Source organism: Chiloscyllium plagiosum, chromosome 5 (assembly GCF_004010195.1).
Source record: "Chiloscyllium plagiosum isolate BGI_BamShark_2017 chromosome 5, ASM401019v2, whole genome shotgun sequence".
Classification (NCBI taxonomy): domain Eukaryota; kingdom Metazoa; phylum Chordata; class Chondrichthyes; order Orectolobiformes; family Hemiscylliidae; genus Chiloscyllium; species Chiloscyllium plagiosum.
The window spans coordinates 43,363,758-43,377,696 of record NC_057714.1 but is presented as its reverse complement, the minus strand read 5'-3'; the positions used below and the strand labels follow the sequence as shown (position 1 = coordinate 43,377,696).

Here is a 13,939-nt window from a genome sequence, read left to right as displayed (position 1 = left end):
TTCAATGTGAAGATGTCTTCTCCATAAGGAAAATACGATGCTCACTGCTATCAATATTGTCATGCACAACTGCAGATGCAGCAGGTGGATTGGTGGATGACATCAAGAAAGATTTTCTCATTTGTTAGTTCTCACATCATCTACTGCAGACTCAGTCTAGAAGCAAAGTCCTTTTAGAGTCAACCAGCTCAGTCTAGAGTAGTGCTGAGAGCCTCCCTTCATGGATGTTGAAATCACCCACCTAGAGTGCATTCTGTACCCTTATCACCACCAGTGCTTCCTCCAAGTGATATTCATCATGGAGGAGTAATGATTCAGGTATGAGGCTGTTGGGAATTGACTGAGGTATGCAGATGTTGGGAATTGACTGCGAGTATGTGGTGGCTACTTTGTCCATGTTTGCCCCAATGCCAAAAGACTTCATGGGGTCCAGTGTCAAAGTAAAGGATGTCCAGGGTTTCTCAGACACCTCTGCTGTGAGTGCCCTGGTAGTCTAACATAACACACCCAAGGATGGTGATCCTGCTGTCTGGGAAACCGCATTTTCGGATTAACAACTCTGAGTTGAGTCTGTAAGGATATTGTTTTATGGGTAATATAATCCATGGAGTCAGTAATAGTTTTCATAAGTCACTTTAATAGTTTTCTTTAGCATAATTTCCATCTAACTTTTTAAGCAGCTCAGTTTATCCAATCTGATTATTGTAGATTTTCTTTTGAATTTTCAGCTTCTGATTCAATCTGAAATCACTGTCATTTTTATTTCACTCACTATTGCTTTAGATGCTTAAGGATGTTAACAGAAAAGGATGGATAAACTATTTATACTGGGAAGAAAGTGAGGTCTGCAGATGCTGGAGATCAGAGATGGAAATGTGTTGCTGGAAAAGCGCAGCAGGTTAGGCAGCATCTAGGGAACAGGAGAATCGACGTTTCGGGCATTAGCCCTTCTTCAGGAAGGGCTAATGCCCGAAACGTCGATTCTCCTGTTCCCTAGATGCTGCCTGACCTGCTGCGCTTTTCCAGCAACACATTTCCATCTCAAACTATTTATACTGAATGGGGATTCTAGCACCATAGAGCATTGTCTGAGAATTAGGAACAGAACATTCTGCAGTGATGTCAGGAAGCATTTCTACAAAAAGATTTTGGTAGATGTTTGGAATTCACTTCCACAAATGGCAGTAGAATATTAAATCTGATATGAACAATTTTTGTTAAGCAAAGGTATTAAGGATTCTCGTACAAAGGCATTTATATGGAGTTTGACCACAGATCAGCCATGATCTCATTGAATGGTGGAACAGAAGTGAGGAGCTAAAGGGCCTACACCTGTTCCTTTGTTTCAATCTTCCTATGTTCATTCTGACTATGATCAGTATCATATCATCACTTTTACATACTAACATTACACACTTGCTGATATTTTCTCCTGTTTGGAGTACTCACTGCATAATTCGCATCATTGAGTTTCTCTTTGATATATTAAACGTCAGTGTATCCACCTTTAAATGGTTCCCCAAAGACACTACGACAAACCATGTCATCAGAAAATGAAATTTCAAACTTTGTCCTTTTTATCTGCCCTCAATTTTATTTTTTGTTGAGCACTCTTCAAATATTTTTTAGATAATTTACATATTGATATTGTATAAATTGAATCATGTTGGGAGTGTTGTCTCTGAGCTTTGGATTATCAATTTTTATTTAATTGATTTAAGTTATCCCCTCACCTCATGTATCTCTATTAGTTCAACAAGACCAAATCCCATCAACTCTATAGGAGTATCCTTTATGGCAAACAGCATCAAATTAAATTCAGAAATGTTTTTCTTTTAAAAGAAATCCTCTTTCTTTTTAACTTACTTGTAATTAAACATTAAATTAGACACTAAACATAAAGTTCTGTCAGCAGATCAATATTCCTGTTGTGAATTTGTTTAGACATGCTGGAATCTTCTGCAACTCATAGACTGGAGGTGGGGCAATCAAAAACTCATCGTAGCGTCAGTGGGTGGATGTATCCCAAACTCCACTTTGTGGAAGGATGGTCAGCAATGGAAGTGGTTATTTTCCCAGCAGCAGCTGTTAGCTTCTTTCTTTCATTCTTTTGGGATATGAGGAAAGCTGGCTAGGCCTGGATTGCTTGCTTCTCCCTAGAAGGCAGTTAGGCCTCAATAACATTGCTATGGATCAAAGGTCACATGTAGGCCAAACCAGGTAACGATCCCAAATTTTCTTCCTTAAAGGGCCAGATGGGTGTTTTGCGCTCACAGTCCCTGTTACTAACTTTCAACATTATCACAAAATTATTAGTTACTAACTGCCAAATAGCAGATAGAGCAGAGATAACGCCAGGGTCTGCTGGCAGGGGTGAGCCTGATACTGCAGGTTAAGTTCAATGGGTTCCTGGATGCATCCATCCAAGACAGGTCAATGAGGCCACCCTTGTTTCTCCCTGAGTATTCCTGAACATACATCTGAACAGATGCCCCTTCACAGTGATGGCCTGGCAGCTGTAGCTTCAAAAAATATAGGTTCTGAAGGTGTCTGTATTTTGAGGTGATCTTGTCTTCTCCTGCATGCTTTTAGAGTATATCACTGCAGACCCTCTCATTGGGCCATATGAGTATGTGTGTTTAACCTACTAAACAATTTGTCAGCATTTCAGGAGATAATGACTGAATTATGCAGTACGATCATGCAGGTTGAGGAGTGGGCATCACCATTTGCAGGGTGGGACCAATTTCTCCTGGCAACCTCAGAAAATCTTCAAGGATGGTAAGATTCTGCGCATCATCACCAATTAATTTTTTGTTTTGTTTTTCTTTAGTTCTTCAATTCCATTTTATGGTTTGAAGACTGATTTAGAAATTAACAAGCCTCAATGTATGTAATACGCAGGGAACTCATTGATGCAGCAAGCTGTCAAAATCTCTCCGTTTTGTTTTCTTTAATCAAATCTTTATGATAATGCATGCAACAGAGAAGTTTTGATTGTCAGTGAGACATTTAGAATGATTTTGAATGTTAATTGTTTTTACAAACATGAATTTTCGAAGTGATTGTGAAGAATCAAAAGATGTTGAGTTTTCCACTTAAAATATCCACTTTAATTACTGTTATTTTTGAATGTATTGTGGTAATCTCCAATGGAAACAAATAAAATAATCAAAACATCATCATAATTATGGAATAGATTATAGATTCCCTACAATTAGTCTTCAGATCTAGCTGACCGTTGAAGTAAAATTCTTTCATTGGTTAAGATCACTCAAAAGCACAAAGTTTAGACAGTCACAAATCACTTCTCTGGGAAATTTGTATGAAAGTATATGTGGTTTTCATAGAATCTCTACAATGTGGAAAAAGCCCATTTGCCAATTGAGTCTCTACTGACTCCCTGAAGAGCATTCCACCCGGACCCAGCCTTCTAGCTTTACATCTCCCATGGTTAATCCTCCTAACCCACATTTTCCTGGACACTACAGGGCAAGTTATCATAATCAATCCAAATAACCTCAACATGGACTGTAGGAAGAAACAGAAACCCACACAGACACAGAGAAAATGTGCAAGCTTCATATAGATAGTCACCGAAGGCTGGAGTTGAACCTGGGTCCCTCGCACTATAAGGCAACAATGCTTACCATTGAGCCATGATCTCCACTTTGGTGTATCCCTTAAGAATTTGAGGGGAATTAATTGCCATAATTTAATAAATGGATCCATATATTGGTTGTTTTAAACCAGTTTTGGCTTTGTTTAAAACTTCATGCCTGTGACATCTGAAAAAGAACCTTTTCCATGCTTTATATCCCATAATAACATTGCTGTGTTTTTCAAGAACAGAACTGGCTTGTTTTCAACATGCAAGATGGAACACACATTCAATCTGCCAAATACAGCAATTCATTGTATTCATAGTTCCACAAGCTTAGAACAAGCTGTGGTCTTCTCAGATTTCTGCTGTAATCATTTTTCATAAGTTATAACCAGTAACCCTATCCCAGGAGGAGATTACATATGTGGATATCACTTAGTTGGAGACCAAACGTAAGACCAGATTTAGCTATGGCTATAAATCAATACTGGACAACATTTAAAGAAACAATTCCAAAATGTTCAAAAATGATATGTTCCATTGAAATTCCAAAACTCAGCAAGAGAGATCCATCTTTGACTTACTCAGGAAGGGAAGTTGAGATTAAAAGGAGAGGTTTATCATGTTTCAAAGAATTGTCATTCATTTTAAGTTTTGGAGTGTTTATAGAACCATTAAAACGTTTTAAAAAACACATATTATGTGCTTGTCTTCACAGTAGAAGTTACAAATTGCACACCAGACTGAGGAAATGGAGCTAATTAATATCAGCAGAGTAAAAGTACTGGAGGAAATCTTAAAAAAAAATCCTAAACTCCCCAGGATCTGAAGGTCTATTCTCTCAGGGTTTTTTAGTTTTAGGATATACGTATCAGTGGGAAGACAGCATTTTTGTGCTGATCCCTAATTTGCTTTGAGGAATTGGTGGTGAACTGCCTTCTCTAAATACCGCAGTCCAGTTGTATTGCTTTGATACTAAGTTGATTATTCGCCCATTTGAGAGTGTTGTTAAAGGTCAAGTACATTGTTGTGAATGTATTGTCACATACAGGCCACACCAGTTAAAAAAAAAAATTCCTTCCATAAAGGAAGCTAGTGAACAAGATGGGTTTTTCAACATTTCATTGAATCATAGAATTCCTACAGTGTGGAAACAGACCATTTGGCCCAATAAGTCCACACCGACCCACCGAAGAGTAACCCACTCAGACTCATTCTCCTATTACTCTGTATTTCCCCTGACTAATGCACCTAATCTACACATCCCTGAACACTATGGGCAATTCAGCATGGCCAAATCACCTAACGTGCACATCTTTGGACTGTGGGAGGAAACTGGAGCACCCGGAGGAAACCCAAGAAGACACGGGGAGAATATGCAAACTCCACACAGAGAGTCGCCCAAGGCTGGAGTCAGACCCAGGTCCCTGGCACTGTGAGGCAGCAGTGCTAACCACTGAGCCACCATGCTGCCCTTTTGATGTAACTTCTTACATCATGACTGAAACTGGCATTTAATTCTAAATTTAATTGAGTGAATTTAAATTCCTTGAATTGACATGGTTGGATTTAAACCTGTGTTCTCACAGCATTAGCCTGGTATTTTCATTTTATAATAAAAACAAAATACTGCAGATGCTGGAAATCTGATACAGACCCAGAGAATGCTGGAGAAACTCAGCAGGTCTAACCTGATGGTTTACTAATCCAGTAACTTTACCAGGATTCCTTTGTCTCCCCCGAGGATTGCATAGGAGACAGCTGCAGAGACAATGGATACAGTATGTTTCTTTTCAAAATTCCCAAGACTCTGTAACAGTAACAGCATATTTCAAGTTAGTAAATGTAACACTCAGATGGGATGATATAACCTGTTTGAAATTTTATCCCTTCTACTATTTTGCAAATGTGCATGTTGTTACTTTTTTCTGTCACACACTGAATTCTTTCACAGGTCGCATGCATGGCTGGAAAGGTCAGCGTTTGTTGGCCATCCCTGATTGGCCTCGAACTGAGTGGCTTGCTCGTTCATCTCAGAAAGTGATTAAGTGTCAACAACATTGCTGTGAACATGGTTAAGGGTGGCAGGTTTACTTCCCAAACAGACTTAAATGAACCAGATTTGTTTTTATTTAGTGGAATTTGGTGGCTCCACAGTCATGTTAGGATTTTCTTTGTACTCATATGGCACTGCGTGCTCCAAATGTCAGCCATTTTACTTATATTAACTGAAAAGGCTTCCAATTCAAATTGTACAATCTATTTGCAATGATATTCACAAATTGTTAATTCATAACATTCTGGACACTAATGTGAAACTTCTAAACATTATGTCCCAACTGTATTTCAACAGCAGAGGTTGGTGCAGTGACTGTTGCTAGACATCCACTATCTTATGGTTCATGAATATTCATTGGTCTACTCACTGGAGTTTAGAAGAATGAGAAGTGGTCTCATTGAAACATATAGGATTCTTAACAGGCTTGACAGGGTAAATATTGAGAGGATATTTTCCTTCAGAGGTAGAATCAAAGATTATCATCTTAGGACAAAGGAGCACCAATTTGAGATTGAAATGAGAATCGGTTTCTTCTCTCAGAAGGTTATAAGTACTTGGAATCCTTGTCACTGAGAGCTATGGGGCAAGTCCTTGTGTATATTTAAGACTGAGATAGATAGATTCCTGATCAACAGAGGAATCAAGAGTTACAGGGAAAATGCAGGAACATGGATATGAGTAATATTGGTTCTACCATGATTTCATTGGATGACGGAACAGACTCAAGGGACCAAATGGTCTATTCCTGCTTTTTATTTGTTATAGAAGTATGATCTTATGGCACCTTTTTTCTCCAGACAGTACTTCTACATTACTTTGACTGACTTTCTTACATCTCATGTGAAGTTGGAAAGAGTTTTGCAGTTCCTTCTACAACTGCACTTTCTCTGCAATGCGGTACAATGTGTTGGGTGTTTCTCTACAGCCAGTCAGCAGATTCAGCTGCTGTCTCAGCAGGTTACCTCAAAGTAGAATGTCACATATAATCTGCATATTTATTTTTCACATCACTTTGTCTTACCCAGTCCCTGAAATCATTGACTGCTTGTCCGAATGAAGCACCTTACACCTCCAGATTGCTTGACTCTGTGTCTCATCATGAAATTGTTCCTCATCTTCCTCATTCATCCCTCAAGTGGGCATCTCAGGGTTTTTAAATACGTTTTTATTCACTTGTGGGACGTCACTGTCAGGGCCACCATTTATTACCCATCCCCAACTCCCTTTGAAAAGGAGATGGTAAGTTGCCTTCTTGGACTACTGCTGTGCATGTGCTATAGGTAGATGCACAATGCCCTTAGGGAGGCAGTTCCAGGATTTTGACTCAGTGACAGTGAAGGAGAGGCAATATATTTCCTAGTCAGGGTGGTGAGTGGCTTGGAGGGAAACTTTTAGGTGTTCCCATACATCTGCTGCAGTCGTCTTTCTAGAAAGAAGTGATTGTAGATTTGGAAGGTGCTGTCGAAGGACTTTTGGTGAATTGAGCACATTCGAAAGGGTAAGTGAAGAACATATGACCGGAAATATGTGCATGTTATGAGCAAGAGTAAACATTCAGACCCTTGAGCCAGCTGCACTATTCAATAAGCTCATGGTTGATTGAAATCTTAAATCCACATTCCCGTGTACTCCTGATAATCTTTTACCTCCTGGCTTAGCATGAATCCTTCCTTAAATAATTTGACCAATATCATGCACACTACTGCACATGTAGACTCACTAGTACACTATGTAACTGAAGCACAACCTCCCTACTTTTGTGTTCAATTCCTTCACATTAAATGATAACATTCTATTAGCTTTCCTAATTATTTGCTGTGCCTGCATAACCATGTATGATTCATGCATATCTAGATCTCTCTGAATCTCCAAGCCACTCTTAGGTTGCATTAGTTTCCAAAGGTTATTTATTCAATCCCCAAATCAGCTTCATGGAGTTCATGGAGGGCTACGTCTTGCCTGGCTTCATGCTTAATATGGACTGATATCCTCCAATGTTTTAGAATCAGTTGTCTCTCTCTGAAACTGAAAGCAATACCTGTGGAGCTTCTTAGACTATAACTGTTTATTTACCTTGCCCTATCTAATTAGCACCTGTCTGCACCCATACCCATACCCACACCGCCCCCCCCCCCAACCCTTTCATCTGTCCAGTCATTCTGGTTGTTCTCTTATGTGCTCCATTCAGAGCTGCAATTACAGCAATAAATCATGAAGTGGCTGGATTATACTTCAATTTTGGCTAAATGTTGCTATTTTAAGGCATTAGATTCCTCACTGAGAGGAAGGCTGACCATCTGCACAGAAATCTCCTGACAGGAAAATGGGCATGTGAACAGCAACTACTACCAGTCTTTATGTCACCTATTTGTTTCTGTAAAGTATAGGAAAAAAGCTTCACTTTTACTGTGTTAAAATACCATCTATGCACATTTCTTATCCATAAATGAAGGACATGAATTCTTCTTAACTGGAAAATCATACAATCATAAAAAAAAACTAAATAATTAAACTTTAATGTAACAGCAGAGGCGAGCTATACATGTCTGAAAGGGTTAATTGTTAAAACGTGATCCAGCCAAATCACTGGTTTCCTAAAAGACTGAAAGTAACATTCTCACAAGCGATGTAACTGCCATTGCCTAATAGAATTAAGAGACTGAGAGAGGCATCATCATTGATAATAATGTTACAGAAGGAACTGTCACAGATCTGAGTCAGTAACCCTAAACATATGATAGAGATTGTATTATTTTCTCTGATGGAAACAACATTATGTCCACATACTCCCATTCAGATCATGATATGGAATAAATTAAAGATCAAAGGGCTGTTAAACACCAGATGATTCAACAGGATGATGTAAAGGTCCCATCTTTTTATTTTCCTCTATTTTAAATTGAAACTAAAATGGAGAAGGACCAATGATTGTGGAAGGAGTTGCTGCAGTTTTAAAAGCAGGAACTCATTGTGAGTTGTTATTACGGTGCTGCTTTGTTCAAGCAGAGGGGAAAGAGGTTTAAGCTCGGATACAAGTGTGAGTGTATGTGCAAGACAAGCTTCGCCTGGAGACAGGCTGCTGGTTGATTTTTAGTTGGTTGGGCCAAGAGTCATCAGCATGACAACAACTCTCTGATTGGCTCCTGGATGAGTAACAGCTTGTGTGTGAACAATACACTGGCAGAAGATTTCCATATTGTTTGAGAAAGCAACTTACGTTTCCTCTCTCTGCAGTGGAATAACTAAAACGTGAAAGGTCACTGACTATTCTGTCTCAGCATATGCTATAAATCACTGTCTGTAGCCAGTTGTTAAGGAACTGAGCAATTAATGAGTCAACCCCTTTCCATCCCTGTAACTTCAACAAAGAACTGAGATGAGCTGGACATGGAGGTTGGAAATCAGCACTTTGAAGAAGCGAAAGGGAATGTTCCATTAAATTATGCGGATGGGTGCTATTGGACTGTGATTCCCCAGTATTTCTCCCTCCACCCATAACATGTGTGCTTGTTTATTTTCCTGTGTCTGCCTGCATCTGTGTGTCAGGTTATAAGAAGAAGCTGGTGTTTCAGTGAGTAGGGTATGTTCAAAATTCATTTTTCTGTTTACCTTTAGTTACAAGGGTTTTCCAAGTGGGTTGTGACAATGACAATCTGAAAAATATTTATAATATTGTGATATGCATCGTCATAAGAGGAAGATAATACTAGAGCATGGTTACTGCGGTTGGGTGAAGATGGATGGAATCTGGTCACCTCCAGATCTGGTCACATCTGGTCAGACCTACAATCAACACCAGTAACGAGCAGTAGTGTTGGTGATTGTATGTGTGGTGCTGGAAAAGCACAGCCAGTAAGGCAGCATCCGAGGAGCTGGAGAATTGATGTTTTGGGCATAAGCCCTTCATCAGGAAGGGTTTATGCCCAATACATCGATTCTTCTGCTCCTTGGATGCTGCCTGACCAGCTGTGCTTTTCCAGCACCACACTTTTCCACTCTGACTCTCCACATCTGCAGTCATCACCTTCTCCTCCTTTATGATTATATGTTTCAGTCCAGTCTTTGAGGGATTTATACTAGGGCTAAATTTGATAAGTTACAGTTAAACACGGAAGTGTTTGTACTGTGGTAATTCATATAAATTTCAGATGACTTTGTATAGTGGTTTTGTGATGTGGATTTGTGCAAATTCTGGAAAAGGCATAGAAAGAATTGTGTTGAGGAAGGAATTTTGTTGATTCAATACTTTTTCATTTCTTATAATTCCTGAAGTCTAAGAACCATTGTAAGGTGGATAGTACAGCAAGGTTTTTTGTCATGGCCTCAAAAGTTGGAAGTGAACTTGGGGAATTGTTGAATTCCTGAAGGTAGCATGTCCTAAACGTCACATCTGTATGGGCAGCACTGATGACAACAGCCTTATACATGCTCAGCTGTGATGTGAGATTGATCTTATGAAGCTGTCAGGCAGAATAACAAATAAATAACGAAGGCTGATCTGCAACCCCATCAGCAGGTTAGTGGAAATAAATGAAAATCACATGCTTGAATCCATCTGAAAAGTCAAGTATGTTTTAACTACTGGCACTCAGTTGAATTCTGCCTGAGAATTTACCAATCCATGACATAAAATGGCCACTGAGCAAGGGAGACTGCTGGCTGGTACAAAGAGAAAGCTGACAAGAAGTTTGGTTCTCTGGAATGCTTGAAGTAATGTTTGAGCGCCCAGGTTAGCAAGCACCTGTTGGGACACAGAGACAAACTTCAGGACTTTCTCCTGGTGGAGCTCCTGGCAGGAAAATTATAACATCACTGGTGTCCCTGGCTGTCATTGGAACCTGATTCACATTTATGAATGAGGTCACCACTGGCTTCAGGTAAGAGACACAAATGCTGCCGTAAACAGCAAGCATAAAATGGGCAGTGGTGGGACAAAGTGGAGATTGAAACTGTTCCTTTCCCACGAAATGGTGAATGTTCAAATTCCCCTCAAGTTCATTCTATCTAGAGTACTTGCTTGTGCTCAAAAGTTGTGCTTTTAAGTTTGAACGTTGAATTTGGCATCCAAAATTGTCCACTGTACCAGATCTGAAGATAATTGTGTGATATCCTGTTATAAATGTATCTAGTGACATTGAGCTTTTAGTGTCCATGGTAACGTAAATCTGTTATCTGATGGCTGGGATTTCATCTTCAGTGGTTCTCATAAAAACAGAAAAGGGATATATGTCACCCTACTGCCTGCACATTATCATTCTAGACCCAGTGCCAAGGCTGTATATTAAGTGCCTTGCTGCCAATTACCACGTGTACTATGTGTTCACAGATGAGTCTGAAGAGGGATAAAGAAGAAAATCAACAGGAAAGGTATTATTTCTTGAATAGACAGATTTCTTTGCTGTCTCAAACCACCATTGTTTCAATTCCCAAGGTTCAAAATATTTTAGACTTTAAATTGAAAGGCTGTTGGTCTCGTTTCCTGACTGGTTTATCTCTCTGTGGTTGTCTGTGACCAGCTCCTTTGAAACAACTAAAACAATTATTGAAAATATAGACTGGCAACTCCATTCAAATCGTTATTTATTGTCAGGAGGCTTGGGTTTCCAAGTAATTACTAGCTTAAAATAACATTTTATAAAGTGTAATAGCTAAATAGCTGAAACATAATGCAAACAATTTTTTGCATGTATCTAAGAGTTACTTTTTAGCTCGCAAAGGTTGTAGTTATATCCATATGTATTGCATCCATTTTCAAATGAAACATATTATTGGTGCATTGTAATATATTACCCTCTACTGGCTACAGAAATGCATAACATCCATGATTTACAATTGGCCCATGCCCATTCAGATTGAAGTGGAGAATATGCGAACATTTTATTTTCTTGCACAATAAGGTGCAAGAGAAATGAACAGGGAAGAACCTTTGTGGGACAAAGCTAGCTGCATCTCCAGAGGAAATGGTCCTTCTAATCATGGAGCCTCAGTAATACAGCTCATGTGTCATTTGATGTTGCTGACAATGTTCAGGATCAGCCTTATGTAACTTTTCAGCTCCTAGTGCAGCTTCATCCTGCTATCTGACTATTTGATTAACAACCATTTTGTGGTGTGACCAGGAATCTCTTCGTTTCTCACCAAACCACCCTCACACCAACCTTCCCCACCCAACTTCCAGTCTAGAAGCATTGTGAACTTTTTGTTTGATTAATAGTTGCTTGGTAGGACAGAACTAAAATTCTGCTGAGAAGAGACTCATTCTATTGAAGCTTTCATCTTGCACTCCTTCCAAATAGACCCGGGCTTTCCTAGCACTTCTGAGACTTTTCTTTTGTCTTCTTCTGTGAAAATAGAACCAAAGTAAATGTTTAAATACTCAGCCATATCCTTGTATTCCATTACCAGTTGTCCCATTTTGGATTGTAAGGGGCATACATTGTATTCATAACTTTTGTTTTCTGACTACAGAGGAACCTTGATTATCCGACATTCGATTATCCGAATATCAAATTATCCAGCAAGATCGCAATAATATTGCCCACCCGTGTCCTTTGAGTAATCGAGGTTTCTTTGTACATAGTTAAGGAAACTTGCACAGTCTACTTTCATGTTCCTTGCAAGCTTACTCCCATACTCTATTGTTCCCCTCTTTATCAAACTCTTGGTCTTCCTTTGCTAAATTTTAAACTATCACAAGCGCTCAGGTTTGCTAATTTTTTTCACAACTTTATATCACTCCTCATTGGATCAAATAGTGTCCTTAATTTATTTGATTAGTTGTGTATGCATTATTTTCCCTTATGCTTCTTTTTTCTGAAAGAAATATCTAAATGCAACAATGCATGCGATCTTTCCTTTAATATTAATCATTGCCTATCTGCTGAGATGCCTTTTAATGAAGTTACCCATTCTCTCACCCCTCAACCATTTTGTCAATTCCTTTGTTTAGATTTCATGTGCTAGTTTTGAATTGGACTATTTTACATTTTATTTCAATGAAGAATTCTATCATGTTCTGGTCACTTTTTCCTGAAGGATTTCCATAACAAAATTATGAGTTGACCCCTTCTTATTAAACAAAACCTAGGATAGCTTGCCCACTCAGTTGTACTGGTCTAGACATCCATCTTGTAAACACTCCAAGAATTCATCTACTTCAGTTTTATTGCTCATATGGTTTGACCAGAATACATATAGACTAAAATCACTCTTGATTACTATAATACCTCTTTTTCATGTATTTAGTGTGGAAAATGACATACAGACTCTGACAGAAATAGGTAGAGATGATAAATTGAAGAATAAATCAACAGAGGATGACAAAACGATATCCGAATGATCATAGCATTCAAAGTAAACAAATGAACTAAGAGTGCAAACAGATATAAATAAGTACAATGTGGTAACAATTACAGATAGGCTGCAGGATTACTTAGACTGGAATCTGAATATTGAAATAGACAAGACATCTGGAAAGAACAGGAAGCTTGGAAAAGTTGGCCAAGTGACTGTGTTGGTTATGATAGTATTAGCATAATAGAGAGATGACCTAAGTTCAGAAAACCAGGATTTTGAAGAGGTGTGGTAGAGATGCGAAATGACAAGGGTAAGAAATCATTCAGGGATATGATATCTTGGCTTCTTGGCAGTAACTGCATTATAGGCTGGAATATAAAAGAAAAAGAAGGAAGTTTCTCATAAAGGTTTTGCAATGCACTTGCCGGATTATAATTTACATGCAGACTAGAAAATCAGATGAAGAATATCATCGAGATAAGGAGTTCAATCAATACTTTTGTGATAGTTTCTAGCATGTTCTGGAACCAACAAGACAGCAAATGACTGATTAAGAATAATGACTCTCCCATTTAAGGCAAATATGTTAGAAGATGTTTTTTCACAAAGAACCATATGTCTTTCAAACTTTCTTCATCAAATATGAAGAGGAAGAGTTTAGAAGGATATGGGCCAAATGTTGGCAAATGGGACTAGATTTATTTAGGATAACTGGTCAGTATGGTCAAGTTGGACTGAAGCGTCTGTTTCTGTGCTGTACATCTCTGTGACTCTATAAAAGATGATGGGGTAGTGTCTATTGAATATTTTTAAGGCAGTGATAGACTCTTGATGAAGTTTGAGGTTGGGTTGTAATGTGGAGTAATGAGATAAATGATTATCTTATTGGAACAGTCTTAAGGTGCTGAGTGGTTTACTCCTGCTCCTAATTGATATATTTGTATGTATATTTGGAACCAATGGTGGCAGCCTTGGGCTCA

General features: G+C 38.7%; 1 long non-coding RNA gene across 1 annotated transcript in view; it reads left to right on the top strand.

Moving 5' to 3' along the window:
• Positions 1-13,939, top strand: part of LOC122550286 — a 60,285-nt gene that overhangs the window by 23,507 nt on the left and 22,839 nt on the right. The window contains exon 2 of the long non-coding RNA XR_006311790.1: positions 2,664-2,781. This is a non-coding gene — a long non-coding RNA (uncharacterized LOC122550286). The remainder of the gene's footprint in view (positions 1-2,663; positions 2,782-13,939) is intronic.